We start from the raw sequence: 17388 nt of genomic DNA, 5'->3' as shown, positions 1-17388 counted from the left end.
GGGGCTCCCCAGGGTGACACACTGGGGCAGATATAATTCTTGTCTAGCAGCTCCTGTAGTTGCATTTTTAATTCTGTCAGTTCCGGTATACTCATTCTATAGGGTGCCCAGGATACCGGAGCTGCTCCTGGCACTAATTCAATGGTAAAATCTATGTCCCGTTTAGGGGGTAGCCCGGGAATTTCCTCCAAAAATACGTCAGCAAACTCCTGTATCACAGGGATATTCTCTATCGCGGCTGTTTTATCTTTTGAGTTGGCATAGCCCACTTGGACAGCGTAAATCCGACACCCCTTCCTAATACATTTTGCTAACTGTGAGGCAGTTATGGGCCGAATTTGCACTGGCCGTTTGATTCCCTGCATTTCTTGCTTTATTCCCAATTCATCCTTGTAACTGATAGTCTTGGTTTTACAATTAATTATGGACCAGTGTCTCTCCAACTAGTCCATACCAATTAATACGTCATACGAGCCAAGGGGAAGCACATTTAAGTCTGCTGTAACTTGTTGTCCTGCTATTTTTAAAGGGCAATTTTTGACTTTGGCATTTACCCATCTTTTTGCCCCTGTTGCCAACTGGACCAGCCAAGGGTCCTTAAATTTAACAGGCTGCAACCTACACTGTTCCACAATTCTAGGACTAATATAACTTAACGTTGCACCAGGGTCAATTAAAACAGTGACAGCAAGGTCTAAGAGTGTACCTTCGAATTCCACCATGGTCGACTGGTATTCTGCTTGGTGATCCTCTAGAGCAGCATTAATCCTTGGTAGACTCTGCCCTACATCTCCAACCGTAGAAGCCTCGTAGACCTGGGAAACCTGCTCAATCCCTTTTCGTTGGGGACAGTTCTTCACATAATGGGGGCCACCACAGCCCCAGCATTGCACTGGAGGCCTTGTTGTCCCTTCATTGTCATTTTTTCCAAATTGGTCATTAGTTCTGGACTCATTCAGGGGCTTTAGTCTCAGCGAGTTCTTTTGTGAATTTCTGCTGATTTTCCCTTTGGAAAATCCTTGATTACCACCACCACGGTTACCTTTGGTACTCCCAGCTGGTCTGCTGCCCTTTTTATCGACCCATCTCTTGCCTAGGCTTTCTCCCTTTTGCTTGCTTTTCTGGTAACAAATTCGGGCTTTACATATGGCCTCGTCCATCGTTTTTGGATTGTCAAATTCGATTCTTTCCCTCATACCCAAGGGTAGACTACTAACAAACCTCTGTACTTTAGCTTTTTCTTCCCGAATGTAGGGCACATAGCAGAGTAAGGAAGTAAAATGAGTGATGAACTCATCCATAGTCTCCTGTCCCAGTCGCAGATCATGGAATTCTCTAGCCTTTTCATCATAAAAGCATTCTATCAAGTATCTTTCTTTAAAGTACCTTTGAAACTTTTCCCAAGTGATAGTCTGTTCACTCACGCCTTTTACCATCTTCACTTCCTCCCACCATAAGGTGGCCTTTCCTTGTAATTGAAAAATGGCCAATCTTGCCTTAAGGTTGTGGTCATAATCATACAACTGGAAATATTTGTTCATGTTGATCAACCATGCTTCAGCTGCCTCCTCTTGCTCTCCGTCAAAATGTGGCGGTTTGATTTTGCGGAATTCCCCTTGCAGTTCTATCCATTGCCTTTTTGACGTTTGCTGTTCGGAGGCATTATCAGATCGTTCCTCCCCCCTTCCATCTGATTCTTCTGGTTCTGTATTTTGATTATGTTCCCCTGATATCCCCTGTTGTTCAATACTGGGGTGTGGTGGTTGCTGATTTTGTTTATCTGAGAGGCTCTTTATAATCCTCTCCTGTTCCATTGTGATCCTGGCGTTATCCTCTCGCAAATGGGCCATTTCATTCTTCAGTTCCTGTACAGTTTCCAAAATTGCACGATTTGTACTGCGAGTCTCCTCTCCGAGCTGTACCCACAACTCGGGATTGTTCCCTGCAGGTCCTTGACCTGCTACAAATCCCTGGGACGCGCTGTCCGCTCTTCTCATCCTGTCAAACCTGCTCCTAAACTCAAACATAAATTTTCAGGGAAACAATCAAATTTTTTTTTAAAGAGAAACATAAGATTGCTCAAGAGAGTTAAACTTCTTTTTTTTCCTGTAGATTCACATCACTTTCCCAGAGGCCACAGTTTTTGGAACTGAGCTCTGATACCACTTGTAATGACTCCACGGTAATAGTAAATTTTTTTTTAACACACTTTACCTCGCCTATGAAATACTACGGCATAGCACCTCAACGTAAGGTTCACAGTTCCGATTATTATGGATACCATCTTGTCATATGTGAGCAATTAAATAATATTTCTGAGGTGGCAGTGTACTGACTGCTGGGTCAATGTTGATTGTTCGGTTTTCATACACTTGGCTATGGCAATTACTCCCGACAGCTCTGTCACGTGATGGGCAAAGTCTCGGTACCCATTACCTTTCTGTCCTCGGGCACCTTCCGCATTGGCGGTGGGTGAATGAATGCAAATCCGAGCGAAACTACTTTTGTTGTTTCCTTTCCCAATGAGATCATTTCAACGATGGTTCCAGACGTTGCAGCTCATTTCTCGCTCATGCACCGAGCACATACCCCGGCTTCTCAGGTTGAGGTATGGTAGTTTCCTCCCTCTGCAACTGAGTCGAAGCAGATTGAACCATGCTCTTTCAGCTGCTGTTCTGTGATAAGATTCTTATGCTGTCCAAGGTTTTATATCTTTTCCTACGCTCTACACTGTTTCAGGTTTTTTAATGGGTATTGGAATTTCTGACCTGTTCTGTCATTTCTTTTGTGTTTACTGTGTTGAGGCGCCGGAGTCTCATTCAGCGTAAAGTGCGCAAGTGTGGGTGAGGCTGCTTGGCTTCCAGTTCATGCTCCCTCCGGCTGTGGTAAATCTGGTGAGTTCATTCCCACATAATCCTACCTGCCATACGTTTACCACTGGCGTTCTATTATGAATTTATTGTGCTCAGTATAGGATTGGTTTCTGCTCTACTTTCCTTATGAATTATTGACGGATGGTTTAGGCCCTCTGGCCCAAACCCCCTTACGGTATCTTCTCTTGGTTACTGTCAGGGGTTTGGCAGGGTTAAAGTCGACAAATCCGTCGCTCAACGCAAGGATGCAGCTCTGAGCTAATAGCTTTACCTTTCCTTAGTTAATTCTTACCGAGCCTTTGAGCTCGCGGATCTGTATTATGTAATTTTAGTTCTATAATGGTCAGATACACGGGAAATATCCCGGAAAACTGTTTGTTATTCCACCACAGATTCTTTTCTCAGCTATGTATTTCGTCTGTAGTTTTTTGATTCTTAATCTTCTATGGAGGGTTGGGGTCCTCACGACCCGAGTTTGGTTAAAATGGAGGAATGCTCGTTTCCCCTGTGACTCCTGACTGCATAGGTATCTTTATTTTATACCCGCCCTTTACTAGGGTTTAAGAACTATGGAAAAATACTTTGAACTGTTACAACATTTTTTTGTGGAATATAATCATGGTTTGCAGCTCATCAGTTTGTTAATTGTTCAAAAGGATTTTACGCTGTGTGTCTATTTATCAGATTACATTACCTGTTCTATGTTTTTAGTTGCATGAATTAGGCAAGGGTTATTTGTCATATTTTCTTGCTATAATTTCATATGTATGAATGAGTCATAGGAATCCTGTGCGAACTCGTTTCTGGTTCCTTACGCAAATAAATTCTTTGTTCTTCTTGATTCTTTGAAGAGCATTGTTTTCCGTCTATTTTGCCAACTATATTACATGTATGTGTTTCTTTAAAGAAAACTACAGTACCGACTTACGAAGTTGTTATTCTGGGTGATGTTAAAAGGGCTACCTAGATCCCGAGGCCATCATACCCAAGTGTATCCGGCTTTATACCTCAGGGTCCTAATTTGATTATGCCAGTGTTTATATTACATGCTTCTTGTTTTTTTTTTTTTTTTCTATACTTGGGATTTATTTAGGTTCTGGTCAAAGAACAGTTACCTATCACACCCTCTGCTAATATACAAGATATATAATTGTTGTTATCGCACAACCCCTTTATCTCCAAGAACCCTACAATCACAATAAATCCTTGTATTCACGTGGTTCCAATTTTGTAATTTTTCTTTAAGAGGGTTTGTTCTCCATTGACTCCCAGGACTACATGCATTTCCTTTTTATTAAAAGAAAGAAAAGTAAAGAACAGGAAGGAACACAGATATAAACCTCTGTCCCCTAGATTACTTTCCCGCACAGTTTTTCTTTTATTTGTAAGTTAATGCTATCACATAAATCACAACATAACAGGAAAGGAAATGTTGAGATTAACTTTACAAAATTACTAAGTAATATCATTCCAAAGATTGGTCCATACCTGAAGCTCTTATGTTTGCTCCTGATCGAAATGTTGTCTTCTGGCGATTCCCTGGAAGAAACGGTGCCTGGAGATTCCTTAGATCAAGTATAGTTTCCACAATATCACCCAAATATGGGTCTGTTATTAGTCAAACTGCCCAACCATGAGATTCGTCCTACAAGACCAGAATCTCCCCCCGTGCTGCTTGCAATACCTTAATCTCTGCAAGTTGCTCGTATAGTGAGCAGGGCTATCTGGTCATCACCAGACTTAGCCTTCTCCTTTTTACTTGGAGTTCTTTTTTTTTTCTTGGTTCTCTTCCGCCTATCACCACAGCACAGAACTTTCTTTTCCCTTCTTTTTTCCAGAAATCCTCTAGCCAGGGAAAGGTAGTTAGGGTTGCCTGCCCGGCAACCGTTTTTCTCATCTCAAGAGGACAGCTTCCTCCTTGAGGGTTTTCCTTCATTCCGGGAACATTTTTTTACAATTTATCATCAATCAAAATTATATTTAATTTCTTTAATTAGATACAAGTAACCAGTTCAGTTTGTTTCTATTGCAGTAAATCAAATATTTACATTGTTTTTTTTTTTTTAATTTTCAGGGCATTACAGTCACCAAGAGTGAATTGAAAATGTATGTAATGAGAATGAACTAAGTCACTTCCCTTATGTTATTTTGATGGAAAATGAGAACATAGTAAAAAATCAGACTATTCCATTCAAGTAATAAATAGTTGTAGAAAATATATTAAAATATCCAGTTATTAGTATGATCAAGTAAATTCTTTATTGATTTACTTATAAATTTTCATAAAATTATTAAATAATATTGTAAAATAGTAAAATTTTTAATTATTTTAATATAATTTTTTTTATCAAATTAAATATCAATGACAAATTAAAATATCTATAGATAATTACAAAATCTGAAATACTAATTAATTGAGACTAAACTTCATATCCATTAATTAGTGAATTTTACAATAACATGTAAAAATATACAAATAACATTTAAAAAAAAAATATTTCAATTTTTAATATTTATACACATTAATTTGCATCTTATAAATTGAAATTAATAAAAAAATAAAAATAATTGAAAACTTCCATTTTTTTGGAAATTTTAATCCGAATCATCTTTACAATTTATTGATTCCAATATTAAAATACACACCATAATAAAAATATATTTATATCATCAATCAATCAAAACTGGACTTCTAAATCTATATATCATTAAATTTAAATATCCATCTAAATTTCCTATCCATAAACATAAACATAATACATTATAAATCTATCATCAACCATTAAATTTAAATATCCATCTAAAGTTCCTATTCATCAACATCAACATCAACATAAACATAATACATTATAAATCTATCATTAACCATACTATAAAATCAATAATTTATATCTATTAAATTATAAATCCACCATTTAAATTTTAATTCCCAAACCTATACTCTAAATTCTATACATCACTAAACTTAAGAATATATTTAAATTTCCTATCCATCAACATAAACATAATAAATTATACATAGATCCACCATCAATCAGAGTATTAACTCAATTTATATTTATTAGTCCCTGCCATCTGGCAATGGCCACGGACTATAGTAATCGAATTGTGGCCTTTTAACATTAATTTAAGCTGGTTACAATTACAAATGAGCAAAGTTTTTACAAGTACACTGCATATTTGATAGTGTATTTTTTTCACTACCTTATTTGGCCTCTTCCCGAGGCGGGGAGGCAAAACCATAGGCTATTTTTATATCTTTGCTTCGCATTTGCTTGGCATTCTGAAATTGGTAAATTAATGTTGGTATTAATCGAAAGCATTAAATGGTAACTCATAAACAATGGGGTATTAGATAATGTGACTGTAGCAGGCAGCTACATTTTATTTGCGTGCATGCGTTACAGGTGCACACAGGTGTATGTGTGCATGTGTTACAGGTGGTGTTGGTATCATCCCAAGACCCCTTTTTCCCCCTAAAAACATATCATTTACCCATTCCTTTTCATCATATATTCCTTAGAATCCTTGAAAATTAATTATTAATAGTCTTATAGTTATTAAAATGCATTGAAATTGATTTAGGAATTTTATGTTGAAGAATTAGAAGTTTTTGATGAAATGGTTACAGGAAGTTCCAACATCCTGTAATTAGCTCATTGTTTGACATGTGGCACAACAGCTGGACTAGAGCGAAAGGCATGGATGAAAAATAGAATGTCCAAGGATGGACAAACACCTATCATACAGCCGAATCAACCCTCCTACATGCGCGGTCAACTCAGGTCAAAGCATGGCACACTGGTGACAAAGGCAGAAACATCAGCTCATTCTAATTTGATTTAGTTTTTGTTCTTTTTGAAATCAGTTAGGATAGAAACATTTTGAAAAGCTCGATGTAATAAAAGCGGCAACAGCCAAATTCCGAATGTACATTCATTATCGAAATGACATGGTTGTGCTAGACATATGTAAATACAGTCCGAGTAATGGATGTAATGGTTAATCGTTGTATCATTCTGAAACAGAGTTTTTAAACTTAATACTAAGAACCTAGTTGCAGTTACGACTTGTGTCTAGTGCATTGATTTGATCTTCAGTCGAATATAGTCCAGTGTACCTCTGGAGTGCGGACGGGCCCTGCGCTCAACCGGTATACTGTTCTTTTCATTTTATTTGCACTTAGGTTATCGTGTGGTTTGCACAGTAGTTACGATTGATTGGATTTCGATTTCAATAGGTATTATATGGTTTGCACAGCAGTTACAATTAATTGGTTTCGATTTCCATAGCTCTTGATTTCCATCGAATGTATATGGTTTGCGTTTATGGTAATGCTGAACAGTCATCACTGAGATCTGGAAGTGCGTCCTGTAAGGGATTCGATCCCTGTGTTGTCTTTTAAAAGCATTGTCATAAACTTTGTTTTCATTTCACAATCCATTTATGATCTCTGTATATTTCGATATTGTATAAATATTAGTGAATACTGGGTGTTTACTGAACAAGGGTTTTATGTGTAATGTCTTTGTAAGGAGATTGAGATCATTGTTGCAGTGATACACAGTGTTTAGTTTCAGTGTGTGATTTGGTAAATGCATTTAATGATAGCATTGTAATCAGGTATATTAGCAGAGTGACCTGAGTGTTTGGATGATAGGTGACATACCCCAGTCTTCCGTAAAGAAGCCCTGTGACCTACATCATAACCACTTAGCCAACAATCCTTTATGTCTATATACTTTAGACGCATGCCTCTAAGCTTACGCATCATGGTCGATAATTAATATAGTCTAGTCTAGTACCCTAGCTAGAACACTACATTTTGGCATCGTTGCCGGGGAGGCGTACTTAAAGGATTCAGACAAAAAGAAAAAAATTTCAACACACAAAAATAAACAAAAACACAGCTAGAAATCATGTTCATTTGTGCCTAGATTTAGAGACAGTCAAGGGAGATTTGTAAAAACCCCCCACCATCTAAAAAATAACTCATCATCATCAGGAGCAGACTCTCTAGGGAATACAACATGAGCTGAGGAAGTTATCCAGACATTGGCAGAAAAAATTTATTCAGGACAGAAACTTACTCTTATTGAGAGGGAAACTTTATTCACACATAAATCGCAGAAGAAGCACTTTCCTAGACCTTCTACACAAGGAGAAAGTAGTACAGTTACCGAACAATCTTCCTTCCTCCTTTTTCCACCAAGTGACACTGACACAGAGAGACCAATTAGAATGGCTAAGGAAGGATCTGGATCAATACCACGCCAAGGAGATGAAGAGGAGTCAACTTTTAAGTTCCCTATACATGAACCACAGGAGGATGAGGAGATCAAAATGAAAAACATACCCCCATCCGTCCTACCAAATTTCTATGGTATGGCTTCGGAGGATCCGGACTCATTCTTGTTCGAGTTTGACATTGTATGTCGAACTTATGGCTATACAGATGATGCCCATAGGCTTAGATTGTTCCCAGCCACATTAAAGGCATCATCCTTAAAATGGTTTATGGGGCTAGGTGAGCATGCTATAGTTGATTGGGATGGTATGAGGAGAATATTTCTAAGGAAATATCAGCCTTATTGCAGATCCAAAGACTCTAAAGATGATATCTTTAGAATGAGTCAGCAAGAGGATGAAACCTTAGAGGAATATTTAGAACGGTTTGTCTACAACTTACAAAAATCTAAACACCGAACTATGGCTCCTGATCTGGTCCGCACAATATTCTTGAAAGGTATCCGAGAGGAATACATGGATGATCTCAACTTGATGGGCAAAGGTGACATTTTTGCCTTACCCTTTGAAGAAATCGCTGAGTTGTGCGAAAAGTATTCAAGGAGTAAAGCTAAAATGGGAAAGAGAAGCCTGTCATCAAGGGTCACAAAATCTGCCTCTGCAAGTGTTACAAGGGCCGAAATAGGGAATCTTTTAGAAGAGTTTAAAACAGATTTGTTAAGCACTCTAGGGAACCAAATTGACACTTTAAAAGCCAAGAAGAAACAAGAAGATGAAGATCATATCATGGCTATTTTCTGCCCAAAGTGCCAGAAGAAACATGCATTAAAAGATTGCCCTCTAGAGAACATCCAAGTTTGTGCTTTCTGTACTGAACATCATGATATGTTTAACTGTCCTAAAGTTAAAATTTTGCAGAACTGTAATATGGCAGCCAATACAGAGATGGAAAACGTGTATTACATGGGCACAAAGCGACCATGGCAGCCAAGGCCAGCAACCCAAGGTATGTTTCCAAATCAAAATCTGCAATTTCCTATGAATGATCAAATGTATGCACAAAACTCATGGAATGTACCCATGCCATGGCAGCCCCAAAACCAACCACAACACCAATGGAGACCGTCTCAACAGTACTCCCAATCTTATCATACATATCCTCAATCATACCCACCTTACTCACAACCATATCAACAATACCAACAGTCGTATCCATCACATTCTCAACCATATCAGCAGTATCCTCAGCAAGTTGTCTATCAGCCCCAACCTCCTCAACAAGCACTGCCTGCTCCTCCACCAATAAATGCACCACAACTGCAATTTCCAGCTAACTCACAACCTCCCAGACCCACTCAAATTCCTGCTCAAATTGTCCCAAATCCGAATAATAGAGCAGAGAGGCCAGCCTATAATGTAGAGGAAGGAACCTCATATTCCACACTGCCTTTGCAAAACATTAATTTGAGGTCTGGTAGGGTGCTCCACAAGGATTCTCCAATAACAGATAAGCAAGAAGAAAACTCAGAAAAGGAAAATGAAATGACAAATCAAACAAAACCAAACAGTGATACCAAAGACAAACAGATGCAAACACTGCATCCACCTTTTCCAGACCGATTGGTCCAAGTAAAACCACCACTGTTTACACCACAATTTGATGTCTTAGATGAACTTAAAAATGTCTACATAAAAATCCCACTGCTGCAAGATATAAAAGACATTCCTATCTATACCAAAGCAATCAAAGACATGTTCCTCAAGAAGCCTGCTAAGAGAAGAATTGATCCTCAAACCATTCATGTTTTAGGAAATTTAGCAGGCCTTATGACCAATACCATCTCCATGGAGAAGTATGTTGATCCTGGCATTCCCAAAGTTACCACCATCATTAACAACATACGGATTCCAAACACTTTGATAGATCTTGGAGCCGCAATCAATGTCATGACTCTTGAAACCATGAGAACACTCCAGCTCATGAATTTTCAACATACCACGATTGTTCTAGAACTAGCTGATAGGTCCAAAGTCATTCCTGAAGGGATTTTGGAAGACATCATTGTCTCACTGGACTCTTGGGAGTATCCAGTGGATTTCCTAGTCCTTCAACCCAAATCCAATTTAGGAGGACACCCTATCATCCTAGGTAGACCATGGTTAGCGACTGCTGATGCATTCATAGGATGTCGATCAGGCAACATGATCATTTCAAGAGGGACCGAAAGAAAACAACTCACCCTTTATCCATCGGCACAATCACCAGCAGTAACACATAATTTGTGGCTTGATGATAAATTTAATGATAAAGAAGAAGTACAATCTGTTTTTAGCATTGACCAAATCTATGATTTCCAGGAAGACAATAATGATTTGGTAGAATTATTCCTTTCTCAACCTGATATGTCTAAAAATTTGAGAAATGAACAATATCATGCTGCATATTTACTTCTGGCTCAAAACTTTCAAGAAACATGCTCTATCCAATCCTTGCAAACTACATTTCACGACATTTTTCCAGTTCAATCCATCACCAATACACAGAGTCAGATCATAGAGATCAGTCCAGGGAAAACTCTGAACATAGGCAATCATTTAGACTCATCTCAACAAGAGAAATTGATTAAACTCTTGAGAAAATACCAAAAAGCCTTTGCTTGGGACTACACCGATATGCATGGGATTCACCCCGACACATGCACTCACCATATCTATATAGATAGCACCATTAAACCAGTGAGGCAACCACAGAGAAGAATGAACCCCATGCTCCAAGATATTGTCAGAGAGGAGTTGCAAAAACTTTTGAGAGTTAATTTTATATATCCTATTTCTGACAGTCAGTGGGTATCCCCATTGGTTATAGTGCCCAAGAAAAATAGTAAGTGGCACATTTGTGTTGATTACAGACAGCTGAACAAAGCAACGCTCAAAGATTACTTCCCACTACCATTTATTGACCAAGTGTTAGACACCCTAGCTGGCAAATCATCATTTTCTTTTCTTGATGGTTTCAGTGGCTACAACCAGATCAGGATAGCCTCTGAAGACCAGGACAAAACCACATTCACCTGTCCTTGGGGCACCTATGCCTACAATGTTTTGCCATTTGGACTTTGTAACGCTCCAGCTACATTTTAGAGAGCTGTGTTAGCTATTTTCGCTAATTTAATTCATGATTGTGTTGAAGTCTACATGGATGATTTTTCAGTATATGGCAATTCATTTGAACATGCATTAGAAAATCTTGAGAGAGTTTTGAAAATATGTATTGACGCTAACCTGTCCCTCAGCAATGAAAAGTGCTTTATGATGTTAAACGAAGGGATAGTGTTAGGCCACTATATTTCTTTTCAAGGCATCCAGGTTGACCCAGCCAAGATCCAGATCATAGCTGATTTGCCAATACCACAGAATCAAAGAGAGGTAAGAAGTTTCCTTGGGTATGCAAGCTTTACCGCAAAATTTTAGTAAGATAGCTTTACCTTTGTTTAAACTTCTAACCAAAGATGTACTTTTCAACTGGAATGAGAACTGCCAACAAGCATTCAAACAGCTCAAAAAGAAACTATCTACCGCACCAGTCTTGAGAGGGCCTAATTGGAGCCTACCATTTCATATCTTTACAGATGCGTCCGACACTGCAGTAGGTGCATCCTTAGGCCAAAAAGAGGAATCTTGTACTTATGCCATTTATTTCATTAGTAAAAATCTAACCCCTGCAGAGTTAAACTACACAGTTACAGAAAAGGAAACACTTGCCATCATTTATGCTGTGAATAAATTTCGATATTACATAACTGGTTATGAAGTCTTTGTACATACTGATCATTCGGCCATTAGACATTTAATGAATAAACCAATAACTAGTGGCAGAGTTACCAGATGGTTACTATTGTTACAGGAATTTAACATCACAGTGTTAGATAAACTAGGCAAAGAGAACCAGGTGGCAGATTTTCTCTCTAGACTGCAAAATCCAGGTGAGGTTGTTCCAGTTGAAGATTCTTTTCCAGATGAAAACTTATTTGCAATTTCCATAGTAACTCCTTGGTATGTTGATTTGGCCAATTATTTGTCTACAGGAAGGACACCTCCACACTTTACTGCGAAGGAACGGAAGAGACTAGTCAAACAAAGTGCTAGATATTCATGGCTTAATGGAAATTTATTTTACACTGGTTATGATATGATTATTAGGAGATGTGTACGAAATGATGAGGTAATTGATATTTTAAAATCTTGCCATGATGAACCCTGTGGTGGGCATTTTGCAGCGAAGCGGACAGCATTCAAAGTTCTTACTCTTGGATACTACTGGCCATCCATTTTCAAGGATGCCAAGAAGTATGTAAAGAGTTGTGACAGCTGCCAAAGAATGGGCAGGCCCACAGCTACCGATGAGATGCCCCTTCAGCCCCAAGTTCACTTAGAGCCATTTGATAAGTGGGCTCTAGACTTTATAGGACCCATTAACCCAACCTCCAATGGTAAGAAGTACATCTTAGTATGTACTGATTACGTCACAAAGTGGGCTGAAGCAAAAGCACTAGTTAGAGCAACCAAACACACAGTAGTCAATTTCCTTTTTGAGGAGATTTTTGTGAGGTATGGAGTACCAAGGGAAATTGTGACTGATCAAGGTACTCAATTCACCTCAAAGTTAGTGAAGGACATCACAGACAGATACCAAATCAAGCATAGGAAAAGTATCCCTTACCATCCACAGGCCAATGGGCAGGTGGAATCCACAAACAAAACCTTGGAAGGCATCATTACTAAAACTGTTGCAATGAACAGGAAAAACTGGGAAGAGAAGCTCAAAGATGCACTCTGGGCTTACAGGATTACCTGGAAAGATACTACAGGATTTACACCATATCAGTTGGTGTACGGTAAAGAGGTAATGCTTCCTATTGAGTTCCAAATACACACTTTTAAACTGGCTGTAGATTTACAAATTGATTTGGACCAAGCACAAAAAGAAAGAGTTCAGAAGTTGAACCAGCTGGATGAGATGAGGCAGCAAGCAGAAGAAACCACCATCCTCATGCAAAAACATAGGAAGCAGTGGCATGATGCACATATTAAGAAGAAGCAGTTTAAGGAAGGTGACTGGGCTTTACTTTTTGACTCAAAATTCAGAGATCATAAAGCCAAGTTCACCACCCATTGGATGGGCCCCTATGAAATTGTTCAGGCTTATGACAATGGTTTAGTCAAGCTCAAAACTATTGATGGAGAAGGTCACTCCTTCACAGTCAATGGTCATCGCCTGAAACTATACACCAAGCCCATCAGCAAGCAAGATTTTCTCCATACACTATCTCAGCAAAGAGAGGTTGAGGTACTGCAGCCCTCAGCTGCAGTATCACTGCCTTAGTTTCATTTCCTTTCAATTTCAGAGTCAAAAAGAAATAAAAAAGAAATATAAAAAAATTAATATAAAACAAAAACTAAAAAAAAATATATATATATATATATATATAAAATAAAAAATAAAATAAAAATATAATCGGTTAGATGTGAAAACCAGTCTCTGGCACACTCTAACCTCGAATTCCTACTTGAAAACCAATTCGTTGGCGGGTATGAATTCTCTTTCTTTTGTTCACTGTTTGATTTATCAGCTGAATCATGACTTGAGGACAAGTCAAAATTTTAGTCGGGGAGAGAGGCATCAGCACTTTGTTCTTTTATCTCTCCATTGTAAATTATTAAAGATTTCTTATCCTATATCTTCACTGTAAATTTCCAAAGCAGCTTGTTTCAGTATTCCAGACTTCAATAAATAAGTTGTTTTGTCAATGTTTTATCTCAGAGGGACCTGGTTATAAACATTATGCAGGGGGACCTGTTCTGTCCAGACAACTATGCTACCAACACCAGCAGTAATGGGACCTGTTAAGACATTCAGAAGGGACCTGTTAAAGAAATTGACACCAAGGGCTACTTCAACAGAATTTCATCAAGTTTCTACAAGGATTTGGGCACCAAGACTCCATCAAATGCCCAAGCTCAGTGAACCTGTATCAATATAAGGAGCTGCATGAACATTTTCAAATTTTTCTCAAGGGACCTGTTACATTCAATCTTTCTCAAGGGACCTGTTATATCATCAAATTTTTCTCAAAGGACCTGTGCATTCAATCTTCCTTAGAGGACCTGTTACAACAAGCAAAAGAACAGTAAAAAAGGGACTAGCTACTCAGCATGTCAATACAACAATGACCAACAAAAGAGTAATATGTTTCTTGTTCTTAAACATTTGATTTCTTAGATTGATTTTTAATGTAACTTTGATGACTGTGAACTGTTATGATTGATTTCAAGGACACCTACATTTCCTATCATCCCTTATTCCACCGATTCTCATCATTCTCATACATCAACCCATTCATACTTCTAAAACTCATTACCAACACATCAACCTTGTCATACATCCTACAATCATACCAACATCCTCCATCCGACCGAATACCAACTGGAATAGGACACGTGGCGGATTATGTTTTTAAATACAAGGGAAAGAGACAAATGTAAAGCGGCCTATCTATTTCATTCCACACAGCCAAATCATAACTCCACCACCCAACGTACCCAATGATTCAAGGGACTCCCCGAAACCATACCCAGCATTATATATACATGCTCCCAGCGCTCTTGTGGTGACATCTATGTAAGCGTACAACATTCCTCTGTTTTAAAATGAATGGATACGCTGTGAAGTGAGTACAGCCGGTTATCCCACCATCATTTTCGCATTTGATTCCCATAACTTTCAAAGTATAATCAGGAGCAGTGAGCGCCGGAAGAAGTATTATCATTTAGGTTCGATTATTATCATTTGGGTTCGATTTACTCAGTGAGGAATGGGAGCAGTGAGCGCCGAAAGAGGAAAGTATAACCACTCTGTTGCGACTTCCACCACAGTCATAATACAGTCGACCGACCGAGCATCATATTGAAGATTAAGGGAAGCGATATATCAGGTAACAAATTTGAAATTTCTTTGTTGAAATTGTAGAAACATAAACAAAGAAGGGTTAGAGCACGACCCTCTGCCACCATGACTAATAGGGTCGAACCGAGTGTGTTCGACAGTTCAAAATATCATGAGGATTGCATTGAAATTCTCAGAGAAATACAGTGGTTACCATTTCTAGAGAAATTTCATGGAAGCAATGAGGAGGTTACCAAGCAATTTTCTTTCACCTTCAATGGAGAAAAAGCCCTGATAGGTAACTTCTCATTCAAGGTTTCAGAGGATACTATAGCTCAGGCAATAGGGATTAGTCCAGAAGGGGAGAAGTATTTTAAAACCAAGCAATTTAAAGAGAAATCGTGGACACAGTTTATGTCTAGATCTAGAGTCTCATCAGTGAACTGGAAGAAGGGTGTTCCAAGAAGTTGGTTGAAGCATCCCTGGGATGAGATGGTCTACATCTTTCAAAAATTCATAACCTGTGAAGGCCGTTACAGTATTGTCTATCTATACCACATTAAACTACTCCTCCACTTGAAGAAACAATGTGTTATCAGTATACCATATTTTCTGTTACAAAGCTTAACCAAGATGTCCAAGACTATCCAGAAGCAGAAGGGGAATGAAGACAAGAGCCTGTATCACTTTGGCTTAATTAAAATTCTTATTGAGCATGAATTGCAGAGAAGAGGGAAACCATGGAAAGAATTCCTCGTTGTTAATCAAATTAGAGATGAAGAAGATAAAGAAGAAGTGCAAGAGGACTTAGGGTTCATGAAGGACATTGATGAAGAAATCCCAGTATCCAAAGCCAGCAAGGCACCTCTACCTGTGGGCAGCATAAGGACCAGGAACATGAGAAAGGAAGATGCTAAGAGGGCCGAAAAAGATAAAATTTTCACCACTTACTCACGAAGAACAAGGAGGACACCAAAAGCCCAGTTGCAAGAAGACCAGCTTGAATCCAATGCACCTGCACAAATGGATGTTGAGAGTGGTGACCACTCACTACCAGGACCAGAAGTTGATATAGAGGTAGAAAGCAATAACAAGCAGGAAAAATGTTCACCACCTCCCATTAAGAGACAGAAGAAATTGGAAAAACAAATTGAAGAATTAAAGGAAGAGCTCATGGAGGCTAATATGTTAGAAAAAGTTATCAAGAGAGAAAATGAAATGCTCCGGGCGCAGAGTAAAGAAACTCAAAAGAAGAATGAAAAGTTAAAGGAGAGAATCAGTGAACTGGAGGCTGAGCAAACGAAGATTTCTAACTGGGCCACTAAGTGGTACAATCAGAAGAAGACCCTCAAAGAAAAATACAAAAGGTTAAAGCAGGAGCTCAAGGGTCAGAAAGATAACCAGGTGAAAAAGAATGTGGACACATTGCTCAAGGCAGCAGAGATCCAGTCAGGGACAGAGTTCAAGGGAAGCACTTCGGGGATAGCATGAGGACATGCTAATTCCTTAAGTCGGGGAGAGATGTTGGTATCATCCCAAGACCCCTTTTTCCTCCTAAAAACATATCATTTACCCATTCCTTTTCATCATATATTCCTTAGAATCCTTGAAAATTAATTATTAATAGTCTTATAGTTATTAAAATGCATTGAAATTGATTTAGGAATTTTATGTTGAAGAATTAGAAGTTTTTGGTGAAATGGTTACAGGAAGTTCCAACATCCTGTAATTAGCTCATTGTTTGACATGTGGCACAACAGCTGGACTAGAGCGAAAGGCATGGATGAAAAATAGAATGTCCAAGGATGGACAAACACCTATCATATAGCTGAATCGACCCTCCTACATGCGCGGTCAACTCAGGTCAAAGCATGGCACACTGGCGACAAAGGCAGAAACATCAGCTCATTCTAATTTGATTTAGTTTTTGTTCTTTTTGAAATCAGTTAGGATAGAAACATTTTGAAAAGCTCGATGTAATAAAAGCGGCAACAGCCAAATTCCGAATGTACATTCATTATCGAAATGACATGGTTGTGCTAGACATATGTAAATACAGTCCGAGTAATGGATGTAATGGTTAATCGTTGTATCATTCTGAAACAGAGTTTTTAAACTTAATACTAAGAACCCAGTTGCAGTTACGACTTGTGTCTAGTGCATTGATTTGATCTTCAGTCGAATATAGTCCAGTGTACCTCTGGAGTGCGAACGGGCCCTGCGCTCAACCGGTATACTGTTCTTTTCATTTTATTTGCACTTAGGTTATCGTGTGGTTTGCACAGTAGTTACGATTGGATTTCGATTTCAATAGGTATTATATGG

Source organism: Pinus tabuliformis, chromosome 4_2 (genome assembly GCF_031772625.1).
Source record: "Pinus tabuliformis cultivar Carrire ecotype Pingquan chromosome 4_2, CPIR1, whole genome shotgun sequence".
Classification (NCBI taxonomy): Eukaryota; Viridiplantae; Streptophyta; class Pinopsida; order Pinales; family Pinaceae; genus Pinus; species Pinus tabuliformis.
Note: the sequence above shows the minus strand (reverse complement) of the source record.